The following is a 21,706-nucleotide window of genomic DNA, read 5'->3' as shown; positions in this document are numbered from 1 at the left end:
AGAAAGGGAAAGGTAGGGCCACCCATAGTTCCTTCTCTTCCTGTCCTTCCTTGCCAGACAGCTGAAGGTAGAGAGGATTGGCACGATGCGTGCATGTCGAGAAGTAAAATATATAACTGTTAGCAATACCGTATGCTAACACTTATATATGGAATCTTTAAAAAAAAATTGTTCTGATGAACCTAGGAGCAGGATAGGAATAAAGACGCAGACGTAGAGAATGGACTTGAGGATACGGGGAGGGGGAAGGGTAAGCTGGGATGAAGTGAGAGAGTAGCATTGACATATATACACTGCCAAATGTAAAGTAGATAGCTAGTGGGAAGCAGCTGCATAGCACAGGGAGATCAGCTCGGTGCTTTGCGACCACCTAGAGGGGTGGGATAGGGAGGGTGGGAGGGAGGCTTAAGAGGGAGGGGATATGAAGATATATGTATACACATAGCTGATTCACTTTGTTATACAGCAGAAACTAACACACCATTGGAAAGCAATTATACTCCAATAAGGATGTTAAAAAAAAAACACCTGTGACTAACCTGTAAGAAATCCTACACTTAAAATCCTGTTTGACTACTTCATAAACAGTTATTTTAATATTTCATTTATGTATCTAGAATTATAGGGGCAAAAAGGCATTCCACGTTCATTTTCCTTAGAACTGAAGGAGAGAATGTGTTTAGCAGAGAACCATGGCAAAAGTTGTAAACCATGGCGAACACTGTAAAGCAATTATACTCCAATAAAGATGTTAAAAAAAAAACCAGTTGAGTTACTTTTGTGCACTCTTTCCACTCTTCTGGTAAGAATAAGATATATATCTGTGTATGAGCTATAAAAAATGAATTGTGTAATTTGGTGATTCCACATATGAGTTAAATACTCTTATACTTACACTGAAACCTGGCATTGTACAATATAAATATGAATGGTAAAATTCACAGTAATAATTTAAATTAAAAATTTTTCTTTACCCAGAATGACATTAAATAGCAAATAAACAATATTACAACAGGTCGAGAGAGAGAGATGGTAGAAGGAAGGAACCTCTTTTTACTTTAGTATCTATAATGGAAGCCTTTCTCCTGTTTTCTGTACAGGGGGCTACATATTTTCATCTTGCCCAGGTGCTACCAGCTATGTAGCCAGCCCTGAACTGGTCCCATTTCTACTCCTAACCTCACTGTCTTTTGTTCTCTCTGAATTTTTGTCATGTTTGCTGGTCAAGGTCAAACCCAGCCACTGGTGAACTAGGTCTACCCCCATCTGGGAGTTGAAGGGTCTTTCCAGTTGTTTGGAAACTGAGGTGATAAGAGAACCAGAGTGTGTTTTACGTGCATTTCTCACCTGCTAAGTAAGCTGGCCTTTTATGCTATAACATTCTAAGCACATTTCAGCATCTTCGAACATTTGCTGTAAACTTCTCAACACTCTCCACCAGGTGGCTCTAGCAGATTTGCGCAGGCACATAGGTAACAGTGAAGGAAAATTGTAGCAAAGTTCTTGTCTTTGCTAACCATTTCCAATGGGTCGCCTTTAAACTACATCATCATGTTTTAAATATGCCATTTTTCGTAGACAACTCATTCCTTTTACTGTGTTTTAAGTTATCTCCTCATTACATGCTTCTTAAAGAACTAGAAAATATGAAAAAGTAAAAAGAAGGAAAAAACAACGTCCAGACAAGACTACTGTTGACATCTTAGTCAACTTTCCTAGAGCTGTTTTCCTTCTGTGCATAAAAGAATGAAAACATGAGCCACAGAGTGGGAAAGATATTTGTAATATATATCAAGCAAAGGACCTGTATCCCAAGGACATAAAGGACTCCTATAAATCAGCAAGAAAAAGACAGAAAGCCCAATTAAAAAAATGGCCACAAGACCCTTTACAAAAGAGAGTACTTAAATGGCCAATAAGCATGTGAAAAATTGTAAACATAACTAATCATCAGGAAAATGCATTACAACACCATAGAGCCACTACACGCACCAGAATAACTAAAACTTAATAATCACTGTTAAGTATTAGTGAGAATTTGGAACAACTAAATCTCTTACATATACTCATTGGTGGGAGTATAATTTGTATGACTACTTTAGAAAATATTTGGCAATATTGAATAAAGCTAAACGTATACTTATTCTATGACCCTTTTCTAGGTATATACCCAACAGAACTGCATGCAAATATACATCAAAAGACATGTGCAAGAATATCTATATCAACAGTATTCATAATAGCCAAGACCTGAAAACTAAGCAAATGTTCAACTACAGTAGAATGAGTAACTATTTTATGGTACAAAGAAATGGAATGAAACAACATGTATTAATCTCACATACATAATGTTGAATGAAAGAAGCAACACCCAAAAAGTATATACTATATGATAACATTTATATAATATTCAAAACCAAGCAGAACTCATGGAATGTGCCACCAAGCTCCCCCTTCAGGAATGGTCTTAGGAAGTGCCTCAGCTGAAGAGGGCTGCCTGGCCTGAGAGTATATCTCTGACTATTGGGCTGGGTATAAAGGCCCTCACCCCAATTTGGAAAAACACTGAAGAGCTATGCCAGCTTCAGAGCTCTCTGTAGAGTTAGCTGAAGACTTTGTTGAGATTGCAATTTAGCCCAACTTCTACCTCTGCCCAATCATGTTTCTTTCCCTCGCCTCCTTTTCCTCTCTACCCCCCACCCCCACCCCTTTTCTTCTCTTCCCTCCCACAAGTATTGGTCCCAACTTATGGATATCTCAGAGTCTGCTTCCCTGGGAACCTAATCTTTGAAAAGAGCGTAATAGCTACCTTTGGGAATGTCCTGCATTAGCATAATCCTGCATAAACAGTCCAAACTTATGCTGTTCAAGGGTCAACTGTGACATACACTCTTGAAATATGCTGTAAATATATTTTCTTCTCTGTTGAGACTGACAGATTCTTAATATCATGGCCTGTTCTTTCTATGATCTGTATCATTCCATTTCAATAAGGACTTTACCAGAACTTTGAGTGCCTAGTAAATATTATTTGAATAATTGCTAAATTATTGATCTTTAATTACTTACATATCATCAATGATAAAAATAATAACCTGGTATTTAAGAATGTAAACATCATCCCTATTTTATTTTGGCAATATTAATTAACTAGAAACTCGACTTTGAATCTAGTTGAGTGAAGATAGATAGAATTATGGTTCTTTTTACATTCTCTGTGTGCTGTGTAATAACATTATAAAAAATAGGTTACATAGAACAATATTGATATTACAAACAAATTTTCAACAATACCAACACACAGAAAAAAGCACAGGGCTTTTGGCTTTAAAGGGAAACGTTTACTGCATACTATTTTAAAAGCAAGAAGAAGATGAAAACACTTGAGATGTATAGATTACATGCAATTACAAAAATTTTTAGCTAAAGAGGCCTTAAAGGTAACCAATTCTCAGTTAATTAATCTTATAAAAGAGACTCTCATATCTAGAAAGTTTCAGTAATCTACACACGGTGAGGGAACTCAGTGCCCTCAGGAGTCAGGGTCCCACAGTAAACAGTTGTGATGTTTATAATAATAAACAGAATTTGGTTTTAGATAATCAAAAATATTTTAATTGTTTCATACTTTTGAGATATATTTAAAAATACCATACAGCAAAAGTTTAAAATTCTATTTGTACAAGTTGCTGAGTACACAAATATTTGCTTTCTTGTTTGACTTAAATCTATAATTACAAATGTTTTACCTACACAGCTCTCCTGAATTAAATGTCTATCATCATATAGAAAAATATCCAGTATAAAAAATATCCAGTATTTACATTTTGTGTAAATCAACTCATTAGAAAATTCCCAGACAACAAAATGGTAAGATGGATCCTGCCATGGCTTGTGGAGGGCAGAACACTGAATGAAGTGGAAACCAAGGCATTACACTGAATCAAGGGGAAATGATGACACTTTGGATACCACAGTGATAGCTACTCCAGAAAGGCATAACGACCATAAATACATTTTAGTTGATTCCCAAGATAACACTTTAAAAAGGATACAGAAGAATTAGAAAATATTCAGAGGAAGTGGCCAGGATAGTGAAGACTTTCTTGTCTGAATAGAGTCATTTTTTTCCGCATCCTACATTGCTGGTATTTTAAGTGGTATTTGGGAAATACTGAATTCTGTATATTAATTTTGTACCTTGTCATATTACATAAACCTATTGTTAATTCTAATAGTTCTTCAGTTTGATTCTCCCAAATTTTCCAGGTATACAATCAAATGGTATAAACATTATGATTTTATTTCTTACTTTCTAACATGTGTAACCAACCTTTTATTTTCTTATTTCATTGATGAGAAGTTCTGGAAGGGTGCTTCAGCAAGCATGTGGAAGATGGGTGTAAGTGGGTGTACTTTTCCGGCTCCTTAACATGCATGGCTTATCCTTAGAAATGAGAGTTTATTATAAAAATAAACAGTAACTTTACATAGCAAGGGAGGGAAATTTACTAATTTGCTATACAATATCTTGCGTCCTTTGGTAGCATCCAATATGGGGCACTCCTACTAGGCAGAGTTTTAAGGCAAGAATACTCTGAGTTACTGACTGCCTTTCAGTCCAGTACTGCAGAGTTGTGTTTGGCTTATGAATAAGATGTGGTCCAGGAGGGAAGGGGTGATTTTACTCACTGACACAGAACATGAGCTGCAACCTCCGTGCCTCCCCAGCTTTGCTGAGTGATAATTGACATACAATAAGAGGCACATATTTAAAGTGTATAATTTGATAAGTTTTTATAAACTACTCTTGAAACCATCACGACAATCAAGGTAATAAACATTATCCATCATACACCAAAATTTCCTTATACTCCTTTATAATTATCCCATCTCTCCTCTTCCTTCCCCAGCCACCTCCATTCCCACGCAGCCAGCCATCTGCTTTCAGTTCCTATGAATCTGTTTGCATCTTTAAGAGTTTTGTAAATGGAATTATACTGGACTCTTTTTTTGCAGGGGGGTGTCTGGCTTCTTTCACTCAAGATAATTATTTTTGATATTCATCCATGTGTGTTTATATATTCGTTAATGTATGTATTAGTAGTTTGTTTCTTTTAATTGCTGAGTAGTATTGCATTGGATGCAAAAACCACAATTTGTTCATCCATTCACAAATCGATGGACATTTAGGTTGTTTCCAGTTCTTGGCTATTACAAATAAAGCTGCTGTGTATATTCATGTATAAGACTTTATGTGAACATGCACCTTAATTTCTCTTGGTGAAATACCTAGGAGTGGAATAGCTGGGGGTAAGTTTATGATTGACCTTTTAAAAAACTGCCAAATTATTTTCCAAAGTATTACAATGATTTTATAATCCCACCAGCTTTGTATGAGGTTCCAGTTGCTCCACATTCTCTACAACAGTTGGTATGCTCATTTTTGTTTTTGTTTGTTGTTGTTGTTACTTACTTATTTACCTACTCCACTACATGTATACTGGTGTTTTTGATTTGCATTTCTCTAAAGCAGGATTTTTCAACCTTATTACTAATGACATTTTGGACCAAATAATTCTTTATGTGTGGGGCTGTTCTGTTCTTTGTAGGAAGTTTATGTGCATCCCTGGCCTCTACTCACTACATGCCAGTGGTACTCTCCACCGCAGTTGTGGCAATCAAAAATGTCTCCAGATATTACCAAATGTCTCTGGGGTATAGGAGCAAAATTGCACCCAGTTGAAAACATTGCTATAATGACTAATGATACTGGCCATCTTTTCATGGGCTTATTTGCCATTGATATACTTTCTTTGGTAAAGTGTCTTTTGAAATCTTTTGTCCTTTTTTTTTTTTTTTTTTTTTTTTGTGTTACGCGGGCCTCTCACTGTTGTGGCCTCTCCCATTGCAGAGCACAGGCTCCGGACGCGCAGGCTCAGCGGCCATGGCTCACTGGGCCCAGCCGCTCCGCGGCATGTGGGATCTTCCCGGACCAGGGCACGAACCCGTATCCCCTGCATCGGCAGGCGGACTCTCAACCACTGCGCCACCAGGGAAGCCCTGTCCATTTTTTTAAAATAAATTTATTTATGTTATTTATTTATTATTTGGCTGAGTTGGATCTTCGTTGCTGAGCGCGGGCTTTCTCTAGTTGCGGCAAGCAGGGCTACTCTTCGTTGCGGTGTGTGGGCTTCTCATTGCAGTGGCTTCTCTTGTTGCGGAGTATGCGTTCTAGGCACGTGGGCTTCAGTAGTTGTGTCGTGTGGGCTCAGCAGTTGTGGTGTGTGGGCTCAGTAGTCGTGGTGCAGGGCTTAGTTGCTCCACGGCATGGGGGATATTCCCGGACCAGGGCTCAAACCTGTGTCCCCTGCATTGGCAGGCGGGTTCTTAACCACTGAGCCACCAGGGAATTCCATTTTGTCCATTTTTAAATTGGGTTGTTTGTCTTGTTATTTTGGAAGGGTTCTTATATATTCTAGATACAAGTCATTTATTGGATATATGTTTGAAAATAATTTCTCTCATTCTATGCCTTGCCTTTACATTTGTATAGCATTGTGTTCTGAAGAGCAAAAGTTCCTAATTTTGATGAAGTCCAATTTATTGATTATTTTCTTTTATAGTTTGGATTTTTTATATTCTGTTTAAGAAAACTTGCCAAATTAAATGTAACTAAAGTTTTCTCCCGTTTTCTTCTGGAAGTTTTATAGTTTTATCTATTATATTTAGGTCTATGACTAACTTTGAGTTAATTTTTGTGTGTGGTATGAGGTAAGGTCAAGGTTCACTTTTTATTTATTTAATAAATTTATTTATTTATTTATTTTTGGCTGCGTTGGGTCTTCGTTGCTGCACGTGGGCTTTCTCTAGTCGCGGCAAGTGGGGGCTGCTCTTCCGTGTGGAGCAAGGGCTCTAGGCACGTGGGCTTCAGTAGTTGTGGCATGTGGGCTCATTAGTTGTGGCTCACGGCCTCTAGAATGCAGGCTCAGTAGTTGTGGCGCACAGGCTTAGTTGCTCCATGGCATGTGGGATCTTCCCAGACCAGGGTTCAAACCCGTGTCCCCTGCATTGGCAAGCAGATTCTCAACCACTGTGCCACCAGGGAAGCCCCAAGATTCACTTTTTAAATATGGAGATCCAGTTGTTCCAGCACTTACGTTGAAAAGATTATTCTTTCTCTACTGATTTGCCTTGGTAGCTTTGTTGAAAATCAGTTGTATAGGTGTGTGAGTTTATTTCTGGACTCTCCATTCTGTTCAGTTGGTCTCTATATCTGTCTTTATACCAATACCACAGTGTCTTGATTACCATAGGCTTATATAAGTGTTGCAATTGGATGGTGTACGTCCTTTTGTTCTTTTTCAACGTTGGTCTGCATGCTAGATCCTTTGCATTTCTATGTAAGTTTTAGAATCTGTTTGTCAATTCCTACAAAAAAGCCTCTGAGATTTTTTGACTGGGATTGTGTTTAATCTGTAGAATAGGGGAGAATTGACATTTTAACAATACTGAGCCTTGTAGTCCAGTATTATGGTGGATCACTTCCATTTATTTAGGCTTTCTTTATATCTCAGCAATGTTTTATAATTTTTTTTTTTTCGGTACGCGGGCCTCTCATTGTTGTGGCCTCTCCCGTTGTGGAGCACAGGCTCCAGACGCGCAGGCTCAGCGGCCATGGCTCACGGGCCCAGCCGCTCCGCGGCATGTGGGATCTTCCCGGACCGGGGCACGAACCCGTGTCGCCTGCATTGGCAGGCGGACTCTCAACCACTGCGCCACCAGGGAAGCCCTGTTTTATAATTTTTAACACGAGTTTTTTAACTAAAAGTTTTTAATAGGTCAAAAATAAGTATTTTATATTTTTGATGTCATGTAAATGGTAATGTCTTATAAATTTGAATTGCTTGCTATTCACTGCTTGTTCAGAGAAATACACTTGATTTTTAAATTGATTTCTGTATCCTGCAAACTTGATAGTTCACTTATTAGTTCTATTTTTTTCTAGCAGCTTTTATCATAAATTGTTTGGAATTTTCCACATAGACAACCATGTAATCTGTGAATAAAGGCAGTTTTACTTTTTTCCTTTTCCAATCTGGATGCTTTTTATTTATTTATTTATTTGCCTTACTGCATTAAATAGAACTTCTAGTACAATGTTGAATAGACATTGGATTTTGTCAAATATTTGTTCTGTAGCTATTGAGATAATCATGTTTCCTTTTTATTATGTTGGTATAATGAATTATATTGATTAAATTTTAAGTATTGAACCAACCTTACCTTTCTCACATAAATTCCAGTGGGTCATGGTGTACTACAGCTTTTAATATATTGCTGGGTTCAGTTTGCTAAAATTTCATTAAGAATTTTTGTACCAATGTTAGGGATATTAGTCTGTAGTTTTCTTTTCTTTTAATATCTTTGTCTGGTTTTGGGATCAGAGTAATGCTGGCCTCATAAATTGAGCTGGGAAGAGTTGCCTCCTCTTCAGTCTCTGGAAGTGTTTGTATAGAAGTGGTGTTATTAAATGTTTGGTAGAACTTACCAATGAAGACACCTAGGTCTAGAGTTTTCACTGTGGAAAAGTCTTAAACTACAAATTCAGTTTCTTTAATAGATACTTGGCTATTCATGTTGTCTATTTCTATTGAAGTAGCTTCCATAGTTTATGTTCAAAGGAATTTGTGCATTTCATCAAAGTTGACATATTATTAGCATATAATTATTCATAACATTTTCTTCTTATCCTTTTAATAGGATTGGTAGTTATTCTCTCTCTCTCTCTCTCTCTCTCTTTTTCCCTCCTTCCCTCCTGCCCTCTCTCTCTCTCTCTTTGTACTGGTAATTTGTATATTCTCTCTTTCTCTCTCTCTTTTTTTTTCCGGCTGGGCCACCCGCCTTGTGGGGTCTTAGTTCCCCGACCAGGGATTGAACCCAGGCCACAGCAGTGAAAGCGCCAAGTCCTAACCACTGGACTGCCAGGGAACTCCTATATTCTCTCTTTATAACCTGCTCAATCTGGCTAGAAGTTTAACAATTTTCTTGATCTTTTCAAAGAACCAACCTTTAATTTTATTCATTTGGCAAAGGTTTTTAGATATGACATCAAAAATATAACCTATAAAATAAAAAGTTGATAAGTTTGATTTTATGAAAATGAAACATCTTTGCCCTACAAAAACGCATTGTTAAGAGAATGAAAGATAAGTCATGAACCTGGAGTAACATTTGCAATCCACATATCTTGTAGGCAACTTGTATCCAGAATATATAAGGAACCCTCAAAAGCCAACAATAAGAATATAAACAACCCAGTAAAAATGGGCAAAGGATCTAAACAGACACTTTACCAAAGAAGAGATACATGTCAAATAAGCATATATAAAGATGCTAAATATTTTTAGTTATTAGGGAAAGGCAAATGAAAACCACAATGATCTACCACTAAATACAGTACCTTTAGAGGGGCTGAAATTAAAACACAGTAAATAGCAAGTGTTGACAAAGTGTTGCCATATATTGCTGGTGGGAATGCAAAATGTTATAGCTACATTGAAAACAGTTTGGCTGTTTCTTATAAAGTTAAACATACATTTACCATGTGCCCCAGCAATCCCATGGTATTTACACAAGTAAATTAAAAATTTTGCCACTCGAAACCTGTATACAAATGTTTATAGGAGCTTTATTAATAATAACCAATAACCGGAAATAACCCAAACACCTTTCAATCAGTGAATGGGTAAAAAATTATGCTATGTCCCTACAATGGAATATTGTTCAGCAATAAAAAGGAATGAACTATTGATTCATACAATGTCAGTGGACCTTACATAGATATTGCTAAGTGAAGGAAGTCAGATCTAAGAGGCTATATTTTTTATGATTCCATTTTTACGACATTCTGGAAAAGGAATACTATAGGCACAGATAACTGACAAGTAGTTGCCAGGAGTTGGGGATGGTGGGAGTTAACTACAAAGGGGCATAGCACAAGAGAATTTTTTAGGTGATAGAACAGGTCTTCATGTTACTGTGATGGTAGAAACATGACTATGAATTTTTTAAAACCCACAGAACAATATACGAAATCCAGTGTTTTTTATTGTATGCAAATTAAAAACAGTCAGACAGGATATAGGAGGGGGACGCAAGATAAAATGCAGAGTTTTGGCAACTGACTCTAATTGCATTACAAATTACTGCATTACACATCAGTGACCACATTAAAGGGTTGGGTAAGAAAGGAGCTTGACCTAAGTAGCTTTGGAAAACAGTGTTTTCACTGGATAGAGTAGGGCTAAAAAATAAATTTCCAAAACACTGCAGTCTAGTTGGTGAATTTATTTCTCGTAGGGGCATTAGTGAGCAACTCTGAAACTACTTTAAGTTGTATACTGAGTTTGAACAAATAAGTAAATATATTGTAGACAATGCAAATCAGATTTCTCACTGGTAGAAAAAAGTTATAAATAAGCAAAGGGGGAATGCTAGAATGAATCCCATGATGCTGGATTGGAGTTGGAGGTATCAGTATGAATTCACATTTTATTTTATTTTTAAGTATATATACAGTTAGATAGGTACAGAAATATAGATATGTATGTTTATTTTATTTTATTATTTTAGTTTTGGGGGCTGTGCCACTCAGCTTGTGGGATCCTAGTTTCCTGACCAGGGATTGAACCCCGGGCCCATGGCAGTGAAAGCACCAAGTCCTAACCACTGACTGCCAGGGAATTCCTTAGATATGTATGTTTAAATGGGTTAGTATACATACATACATTTCCTACTCTATCCACTGATAGGAAGCGGTGATATCCTAATTATAATGAATGCAGTCACGTGGTTTCTCAATACCATCATCCAATGAAAAGAACCAGAGCTCCTTGGAGAAGGAGTTGATCCTCGTGTTGGGGCAGGCAATATATAAGATGCACCTGGAGCAACCTGTGACACCAAAGCTCCTAAGTAAATAAATAAATAGAGCATGTCAAAGAGACACTGAAATTTTTTAAAATGTGGTATATACATACAATGAAATGTATTTTCATTGTATGTATGAATATTCATTGTATGAAATGAATATTTAAATGAAATGAAATGTTATTCAGCCTTAAAAAAATTCTGACACATGCTACAACATGGATGAACCTTGAAGACATCATGCTAAGTGAACTAAGCCAGACACAAAAGGACAAATACTGTATGATTCCACTTATACGAGGTATATGGAGTCGTTACATTCATGGAGAAAGTAGAATGATGGTTCCCAGGGGCTGCAGGGAGGGGAAAGATGGGAGTTATTGTTTAATGTGTACATAGTTTGGGAAGATAAAATTGTTCTAGAGGTGGATGGTGGTGCTGGTTGTACAAAAAGTGTGAACATACTCAATGCTATGGAATTATACAATTAAAACAGCTAAAATCGTAAATTTTGTATTTTTTACCACAATTAAAAAAATGAGTTTATGAAGCAACTAATGAGAGAATTGATTTTAGCAGATATGTTGGCAAAGTTCATGGCAAAATTATCCTGTTTATACATTTTAAATTCTGCTGAAATTAATAAATTATACACAAATTCCACCCTGAAAGAAAAAAAACACAGAAGTCAACCTGAAAGAACACTCAATGGCAAAATATAGAACAATTTGAGAAAGAAAATAAATACTAATATTGATTTTTTTTTTTTTTTTTTTTTTTTTTTTTTTTTTGCTGTACGCGGGCCTCTCACTGTTGTGGCCTCTCCCGTTGCGGAGCACAGGCTCCGGACGCGCAGGCTCAGCGGCCATGGCTCACGGGCCCAGGCGCTCCACGGCATGTGGGATCCTCCCAGACCTGGGCACGAACCCGCGTCCCCTGCATCAGCAGGCGGACTCTCAACCACTGCGCCACCAGGGAAGCCCAATAATATTGATTTTTAAGTGAAAGAAAAAAAATTAGTATCTGTGAGTCAATACTGATATAAATAAATGATTGAATAAGTAAATAAGTGGGGAAGAAGGGAGAACTTTTCTGTACAAAAGAATTCCAATTAATAAATGTAGAAGTGATAAGGAAAATAAAAAATCTCCATTAGAACATCACAGTAATAACAGCTGCTGGCAAGAACAACCAACGAATGCTAAAGTGAATGAATCAAGGTTTAAGGGAAAATGGCATATTTGCATAGCATAAAAGTGTCTCTTCCCAAATATTGTTGCTTATAAAGGGAAAGACAGTGACTTTACAGTGCAGAAACCTAGTAGACACCATCTTTCTCAGGGGATCAAGATTAACATCGCAGGTAATGGGATATATGATGTGTGTGCTTCCTGATATGATCTGAGAAGGGCACATAAACTCAGTGACATTCTTCCCCCAATATATGACCTCCTTCTAACCATGAGAAAGTATAAGTTAAACTAAATTAAGAGTCATTCTACAAACTACCTGACCAGTATTAAGGGCACGAAAAACAGAGGAATTGTCACAGATTGGAGGAGACAAAGGAGACATAACTGTTATATGGAATCCTGGATTAGATCCTGGAACAGAAAAAGGATGTTGGTAGAAAGCCTGGTGAGGTCCAAATAGGATCTGTATTGGGGTTTAGTTAAGGTATTGGCAGCAATGTCAATTTCTCCATTTTGATCATTGTACTCTAGTTATGTAGGATCTCTCCTCTATCTTTGCAACGTCTCTGTAAGTATTAAATTATTTCAAAATAAAAGACTAAAAGGAGACAGAGAGAAAAGACTGAAAATACCAAATGAAGGTAAGGAGATGAAATCATAAAACTGCCAGTAGGAGTATAAATTCTCGCAACCACCTTGAGGAACTGTTTGCTATTAACTAATTAGAGTGAGAACCTGCATATCCTATGATTTAGCAGTTACACTCCTATGTATATACCATAAAAATTCGTATATATATGCATCAAAAAACAAGTACAAGAATGTTCATAATGGCATTATTTATAATTGCCGAAGAATGTAAATAATCCAAATGTCCATCAACAGAATGGAAAAAAATAATGTGATATCTTTGTATATTGGAAATAAAATAGCTACACACAGCAATGTCGTTTTGAGCAAAATAAATCAAACACAAAAGATTACATGCTGAACCAGATCTTTTCAGTGCCTAAGATTTTTAGTTAGGCATGTTTAAAGTGGCATTGATTTTCCACAGTCATCAGAAATATTATTAATGAATAGTATTATAGTTGTTTTGTCTGACTTCCTAGTGGAATATGGCAGGTACAAGAGGGATCAGTGAGGGAGAGGAGTTAGGCCTATTATTAACCATTGGTCAGTCAAGAATATAGCTCAGCAACAATGTTTAACTATTTTTATTAGAAGGGCTTTGAATATAATAAGTAGAATTGGCGTCAATTAAAAAAAAACAGATCATCGTTTAAGACCTTAAAAAAAAATTACATGCTGTTTGATTCCGTTTATACAAAGTTTAAAACTGGCAAAACTTATCTGTGGGGTTAGAAATTAGAATGATGGTTCCCTTTGGGGAGAAGGGAGAGGTAGTAATTTGTAAGGGTCACAAAGGGACCTTTTGGGGTGCTGGTAGTATTCAATTTCTTGCTATTAGTGGTGATTACACAAGTTTTAATCATATTTATTATAACTCATTGAATTTTACCCTTGTGACTTATGCACTTTTATGTACATATGTCATACTCTAAGAAAAAGTTTTGAAAATTAAAAAGTATATATATATATATATATAGAGAGAGAGAGAGAGAGAGAGAGAGAGAGGCCACGCTGCACAGCTTGCGGGATCTCAGTTCCCTGACCAGGGAGTGAAGCCGGGCCATGGCAGTGAAAGCCCGGAATCCTAACCACTAGGCCACCAGGGAACTCCCCAAAATAAGTGTATTTTAAAAAATCACATAACTGAGATCCATTTTAGGTGCCTTGATTTGTATTGGATAGATGTGCAAGGCTGGAAACAGGAAAGTCATTATGGAGATTGTGTTAGAGCCTTAGAGTACTGTGTGTAGAGATGGATAAGATGAAACGTATTAATGAAATACCAAGGAGATAAAGTTGGCAAGACTTAGCATTTGACTGAAGGTAGTTAAAGATTGGAACTTTATGCAATAGGCCAGAAATTATGAAAGTGATATTTTTAGATTCCTTTTTTTTTTTTTTTTGCGGTACGCGGGCTTCTCACTGTTGTGGCCTCTCCCTCTGCGGAGCACAGGCTCCGGACGCGCAGGCCCAGTGGCCATGGCTCACGGGCCCAGCCGCTCTGTGGCATGTGGGATCCTCCCGGACCGGGGCATGAACCCGTGTCCCCTGCATCGGCAGGCGGACTCTCAACCACTGCCCCACCAGGGAAGCCCCGAAAGTGATATTTTTGAAAACTTAATCTGTGTACCACTCATAGCATATGCTATCTTCTATTATAATCGATCTATTTATAGCCAGGTGTTTGCTAGTAGATCACAAGCCTCTTGATGGAAGGGCCTGGATTTTATACTTCCTTTTATCTCCAGGAACTCTCTGCTCCACTACAGTAGATTTATTATCATTTAAATTATCATAATTAGAAGACCAAAAAACAATATATGATGTGTAACTGGATTGGAATGGACAAGAAAATATCTTAGAAAATACATGAAGGAAATTATATTAAAACATCTATTGTTAATTTTTAAAACTCTTATCAAATCATATACAGAAGGCTACTTTAGTAACCTAATGAAGAATTATCTATCTCAAAGCAATAGCCAGCCTCATACTCAGTGGTAAAGCATGAAAGACACTCATAGTAAAGAAGGTAGTAAGAGAAGGGGACAACTACTGATCATCATGAATATTTATCATTGTTTTGTCAGTGTAATAAAATTTTAAAAGTAGGTATAAATATTAGAAAGGAGACCACAGTATCATTATTTGTAGGTTGATATGATCATCCATCTCTGGAAAACTCAAGAGAATTAAGCAATAAGATATCAGAGTAAAAGATTTCTGGACTTCCCTGGTGGCACAGTGGTTAAGAATCCGCCTGCCAATGCAAGGGACATGGGTTCGAGCCCTGGTCCGGGAAGATCCCTCATGCCGCAGAGCAGCTAAGCCCGTGCGCCACAACTACTGAAGCCTGTGCACCTAGAGCCTGTTCTGTGCGACGAAGAGTAGTCCCCGCTCTCCGCAACTAGAGAAAGCCCGCATGCAGCAACAAAGACCCAACACAACCAAAAATAAATAAATAAATAAATTTAAAAAAAAATTTCTGTAAGTTAACCTTCTTTCCTCCTATTTACACTTTAAGTCATTTTTTAAGTCCACTATCAGTCCCACTTTCTCCATGAAGCCAGTGCCAAGGAAAGAAAGGGGATGGTAGGGGGAACTAAAGAGAACCAACCTCATTAATGTTGTCACCACTGAGTTTATCCACTTACTATCATCGATTTATTCAACAAATATTTATCACCTCTTCCTCCCTTCCATTTCCTCCCATGTGAGTAATCACTGTCAAGAGCTTGATGTTTATTCTTCTCCACCTTTCTCTATGCTCATTCAAGCATATTCCCACAGTCATTCTGTGACACAGTTACAATGGCCTGTCAGGGCTGCTAGCTGCATCTATTATCTGTTCTCTCCTTCTTTCATAATAATAGAATTTTTATCTGTGCACATGGCTACCAGTGAAAGACTATATTTGTCAGCCTTCCTTTCAGCTGGATGTGACCATGCAACCAAGTTCTGCCACTGGAATTGAAATATGTGTTAATATGTACAACTTATTAATCTGAACATCTGGTGATGTCTTAAAAGGAAGGAACATGCCTTCCCCTTTACTTTTTCTCTTTCCTAATGACTGGAATGTGAACACAATGGGAAGAGTTGGAGCAGCCATGCTGGACCTTGAGATGGAAGCTTTATGTTGAAAATGACAGAAAAATAAGATCAAAAGAACATAAATCCCCTGGTCCCCAACACCATTGAGACACCTATTTACCTAAACTTTTATATGAGGGAGAAACATTTATCTTGTTTAAACCACTGTATGTGGACTATTACATGCTAACTGATATAAATAATACAAAATAATACAAGTAATACAAATCTTGAATAAGACAAGTTGTTCCTTTTTTTTCAATTTAATTTTTATTTTATATTGGAGTATAGTTGATTTACAATGTTGTGTTACTTTCAGGTGTACATCAAAGTGATTCAGTTATACATATACATATATCCATTCTTTTTCAGATTCTTTTCCCATGTAAGTTATTACAGAATATTGGGTAGAGTTCACTGTGCTATACAGTAGGTTCTTGTTGATATCTATTTTGTGTATAGTAGTGTGTATATGTTAATCCCAAACTCCTAATGTATCCCTCCCCCTAACGTTTCCCCTTTGGTAACTGTATGCCCTTTGGTAACCGTATGTTTGTTTTCGAAGCCTGTGAGGCTGTTTCTGTTTTGTAAATAAGTTCATTTGTATCATCTTTTTAGATTCCACATATAAGCAGTATCATATGATATTTGTATTTCTCTGTCTGATTTACTTCACTTAGTATGATAATCTCTAGGTCCATCCATACTGCTGCAAATGGCACTTTTCCATTCTTTTTTATGGCTGAGAAATATTCCATTGTATAAATGTACCACACCTTCTTTATCCATTCCTCTGTCGATGGACATCTAAGTTGCTTCCATGTCTTGGCTATTGTAAATAGTGCTGCAATGAACACTGGGGTGCATATATCTTTTTTTTTTTTTTTTGCGGTACGCGGGCTTCTCACTGTTGTGGCCTCTCCCATTGCGGAGCACAGGCTCCGGACACGCAGGCTCAGCGGCCATGGCTCACGGGCCCAGCCACTCCGCGGCATGTGGGATCCTCCCGGACAGGGGCACGAACCCGTGTCCCCTGCATCTGCAGGCGGACTCTCAACCACTGCGCCACCAGGGAAGCCCCATATATCTTTTTGAATTATGGCTTTCTCCAGATATATGCCCAGGAGTGGAATTGCTGGACCATATGGTAGTTCTGCTTTTAGTTTTTTAAGGAACCTCCATACTGTTCTCCATAGTGGCTGTATGTTCCTTTCTTTAAGGAGCTCACAGTCCAGCACGGAAGACAAATCATTATAACAGTATTTGATACGTGCCATGATAGAGGAGGCACCAGGTACGTGAGGCCATTGAGGGGTAGCAAGCCTAGTCTGTGGAGGACATATGTTTTATCTGGGATCTGAAGGAGGGGTAGAGTGTTATCCATTCACTCCTGCTTGAAAAATCACTTCGTAGGCTTCAGTGACAACACCCTCCTGAGTTTCCTCCTACGTCTATGGCTGATCCTTCTTGGTTCCTCTTCCTATACCAGCTGGTAAATGTTGGCCTTTCTCAGGGTTCTCTCAGTATATTCTGTCTTGTGGTGACCCCTTCATTCCCATGATTGTAAGTAGCACCTCAGTGTTGATGACTGCCAAGTCCAGCCCTCTCTTCTGAGTTTTGGACTCATAGACTTAATTGACTACTTCACAGCTCCACCAGCAAGTCTCACAGGCACCTCCAACTTATTATGCCAGAATGTGAACTCTTCCTTTCTTCCCTCCAGCCTACTCCTCCCACAGTCTTCTCCCTCTCACTGAAGGTTGTCACAATCCACCCAGTTGCTCGAGCCAAAAACTTGTGATTCATTCTTACACCTGCTTTCCCTTGCCTCCCACACACAATACATCACCGAATGTGCTGATACACTTCCAAAAACTCTCTCTCAAATCCATCCACTTCTTCTATCCCCACTGCTCACCACTCTAGTCCAAGCCACTGCTGGTCTCTCTCGTCACCACTGGTTACTTTCTAACTGAGCCTCACTTCCACTTCTGCCCTCTCCATACCATTCTCCACACAGCAGCCACAGTGACCTTTTAAAGGCACAAGTCAGATCTCCTAAACGTTCTTCAATGGATCTCACTGAATGTAAGTTAAAATTCAGAATGCTTGACATGATACCCAGGTTGCTGCCTGACCTGGCTTTTGCCTATTTCTCCCACCTCATCTCTTGACATTTCCCCTTAGGCCACTACTCGCTCTGCTCCAGTCACCAAAGCTTAGCTCTTTGCTGACTCAAGGCAGCTCCTCCTGTGGGGAAAGGTCTTTCCAGAACTCTCTTCCTGGTCATCTCCTACTTACGCCTCAGGTCCAGTTTACTGTGACTTCCTCAAACAGGCCTTCCCTGTCTTCCAATGTAAAGTACATTCTTCATTTTTCTCTTGCATAACACTTTGTCTTCTTTCCTGTGGAAGACTGCTAGTTGACTCCCGGAATCCATTCTCCCTTTCTTTTGTAGCAATGGAATTTAGCTGGGTCTCTGGCCACTTGGCTAAAGACTACGTTTTCCTTCTTTGCACTCAGATGTGGGCACGTGACTGTTTCAGCCAAGGCGATATGTATGGACGTGATGTGTACAAACGCGAGGGCTTCCATTTAAGGGACAGGGCTTATACTCTCCCCGGCCCATGTGCTGGGAACAGTGAGAACTGAAGCAGTCACCCTGGACCAGACATGGAATCCATGTGTTGTGCAGATGGTGAGGTCGCACCATCAGCCTTGGACTGCCTACCTGTGGACTGTTATATGAGAAACAAAATTCTAATTCTATTTGACTACTGGACTTTTGACTCTCTTTGTTATGGTAAAGGGGCCTTGGTTTTTGGGTTTTGGTTTTGTTTTGGCGGTACCACACAGCTTGCAGGATCTTTAGTTCCCCGACCAGGGTTCCTGGGCCCTGGCAGTGAAAGTGCCAAGTCCTAACCAATGGATCACCAGGGAATTCCTTTGGATGGGTTTTAAGTAGAGAATTAAGGTCTGCTGGTAGCACATCCAGGAGGCACAACACAACGTGAAAGGTGCCCCAGGATGTTGTGCAACCCTGTGGGACTGCAAAGAAATCACCCTGTCAGATGTTCTTAAAGATTACTTTGGTTGCAATAGGGAAAATTGATTGGATGAGAAAACACATGGAGGCAGAGAGGCCAGAGAAGTGATCATCATAAGGCAGAGGAGAGAGAACCTCTTGGATTAGCATAGCACAGGAACACAGAGAAGAGGACAAACTCCAGGAATATTTTGAAAGGAGGACTCCGCAGGGCTTGGTGTTTACTGGGCATGGTAGGCAAAATCATCGCCTTCTAGAGATGTCCATGTCCTAATCCTAGGAACCTGTGACTATATTACCTTACATGGCAAAATGACTTTGCAGAGGGCTTCCCTGGTGGCGCAGTGGTTGAGAGTTTGCCTGCCGATGCAGGGGACACGGGTTCGTGCCTCAGTGCGGGAGGATCCCATATGCCGCGGAGCGGCTGGGCCCGTGAGCCATGGCCACTGAGCCAGTACGTCCAGAGCCTGTGCTCTGCAATGGGAGAGGCCACAGCGGTGAGAGGCCCGCGTACCACAAAAAAAAAAAAAAAAAAGACTTTGCAGATATGATTAAGCTACGGTTCTTGAGAGGAGGAGATTAACCTGGACCATCAAGGTGAGCCCAGTGTAATCACAAGGGATCTTATAAGAGGGAGGCAGAAGGGTCAGAGTCAGAAAAGGCAACATGGCTGCTGAAGCAGAGGTTAGAGTGAGGTGCTATGAAGATGGAGAAAGGGGCCATGAGCCAAGCAGCCTCTAGAGGCTGGAGAAGTCCAAAACGTGGATTCTCCTCCAAAGCCTACAGATGGAATGCAGCCCTGCAGACACGTTGATTTTAGCCTGGTAAAACCCATTTTGGACTTCCGACTTACAGACATGTAAGATAGTAAATTTGTCATGTCTTAATTCACTACATTTGTGGTAACTTATTATAGCAGCATAGAAAACTAATATGCTGGGTATGGGCGTAAGGGTGGAGGGAGCGGTGAGTACAGGACCTTGTACAACTAGGAGGATGACGTTTGGGAACCCAGAAGTAAAAGCCGGGAGGAAGGGGTGGAAGATGGGTGCCTGTGAAACAACCTACTGGAATTAGCCATACAGATCTGGTACTCAGGGAAGAGGCTGTCCCAGAGAGAGGGGTTTGGGGACATCCTCAAATATTCCATGATTAAAGCCAAGGGAGGGGGTAAGAGCAATCACAGAAGAAAGAGAAGAAAGGCCTAGAACAAAACCAAAATGGAGTATACAAAGGGGAGTGGCTTGAGAGGAAGAGCAAAACCCAAGGCTGTGGGTCACAGAAGTCTGAGGAAGGGAGAGTTTCAAGGTGGGGGACACTCAGTAGTGTCTAGTGTTGCTGAGAAAAGTAGATGATACCATTTGCCTAAAATAACATCCCCAACCTGCCATATGTGAATATACGTGTTTGTAAGAGTTTGCATGAGCTAGGAAGAGGGATTGGTTAAGAGCCAGGACCTTGAAGCTAGACTACCTAGGTTCAAACGCAGATTCTATCACTTACAAGTGGTGTGAGCTTGGTAAAGTTACTTCACGTTTATATGCACCAATTTCCTCATTTGTAAAATGGGGTGATAGTACCTATGTGTACGTGACTGTTGTGAGGCTTAAATTAATAAATACATAAAAAGGGCTTTGAACAGTACCTGGCACAGGTAAGTCCTGTATAAGTGTTAGCTGTTTGTTCTCATTATTACCTACTGTCATGCATTTGCTTTGTTATTTAGGAATAATCAATTCTGGGGGCTTCCCTGGTGGCGCAGTGGTTGAGAGTCCGCCTGCCGATGCAGGGGACACGGGTTCGTGCCCCGGCCCGGGAAGATCCCACATGCCGCGGAGCGGCTGGGCCCGTGAGCCATGGCCGCTGAGCCTGCGCGTCCGGAGCCTGTGCTCCGCAACGGGAGAGGCCACAACAGTGAGAGGCCCGCGGACAGCAAAAAAAAAAAAAAAAAAAGAATAATCAATTCTGCCAAAGGAAATAAGAGAAATAAACATTATAAGAGAAGAAATGAAATTAAATGAAAGCAAGTAGTTTGTGAGACAAAGTAAGTAGTGCATATATGAGCTGAACGTAGAGAGGAAGGGTTGGAAGGTCCAAATAGGCACCAAATATTCTTGATACAGTAAATATTCATGAGGCATATTAGCACTCAATATTTAGGCAGGCTTCAAATGACCACCCACTGGTGACAGCTACACAGCCTCCATTTGTTCTCTGCCTGAGAAATGCAGATAAAATCCACAGCTGCTCATCGGGCTAACTGGTGAGCTGGAACTGGCCAGCCATCCTCGCTCCTGTGTCTCTCAACAGAGAAAGTGTGTGCTGGCTCTGGCCCCAGGTACCCTCTGACTGCCAGTATCAACCTCAGCTCTGGTCCTTGTAATCACACCATCAGCACCAGAAGCCTGACTCAGGGAGGCACAGATTCTACACGTTTCATAAAATATACCCCCTGCTTGTGCCCTAGCCTAAGTGTGTTAATCTACTCTATCTCCTGACTTCTTACTCTGCATTTTAAATTGATTCAATTAGCCACGTGATTTCAACACCCTAATTTTGTCTTTGAGCCTTTCTGTACAATGACCTCTGGGATAGCTTGCCTCCTGGTATACTTGGAAGCTAACTTCCCACACCACACCCACTAGTTACCTCACAGCGGGTAGGGAGATGTGGGAGGAGTGGTAGTCACTTTTTCTTCATACATATTTGCATCTTCTCCTTAGTTATACTGAAAAGGGAAGGGGCTACCAGGGAAAAAAAATCCTGCCCTAATAAGGCCAATTAAAACAACATTTTCTGCTGTGATGAC

The sequence above is a fragment of the Tursiops truncatus genome, chromosome 7 (assembly GCF_011762595.2).
Source record: "Tursiops truncatus isolate mTurTru1 chromosome 7, mTurTru1.mat.Y, whole genome shotgun sequence".
Lineage (NCBI taxonomy): Eukaryota > Metazoa > Chordata > Mammalia > Artiodactyla > Delphinidae > Tursiops > Tursiops truncatus.
The sequence above is the reverse complement of the archived record's forward strand: the minus strand, read 5'-3'. Positions refer to the sequence as shown.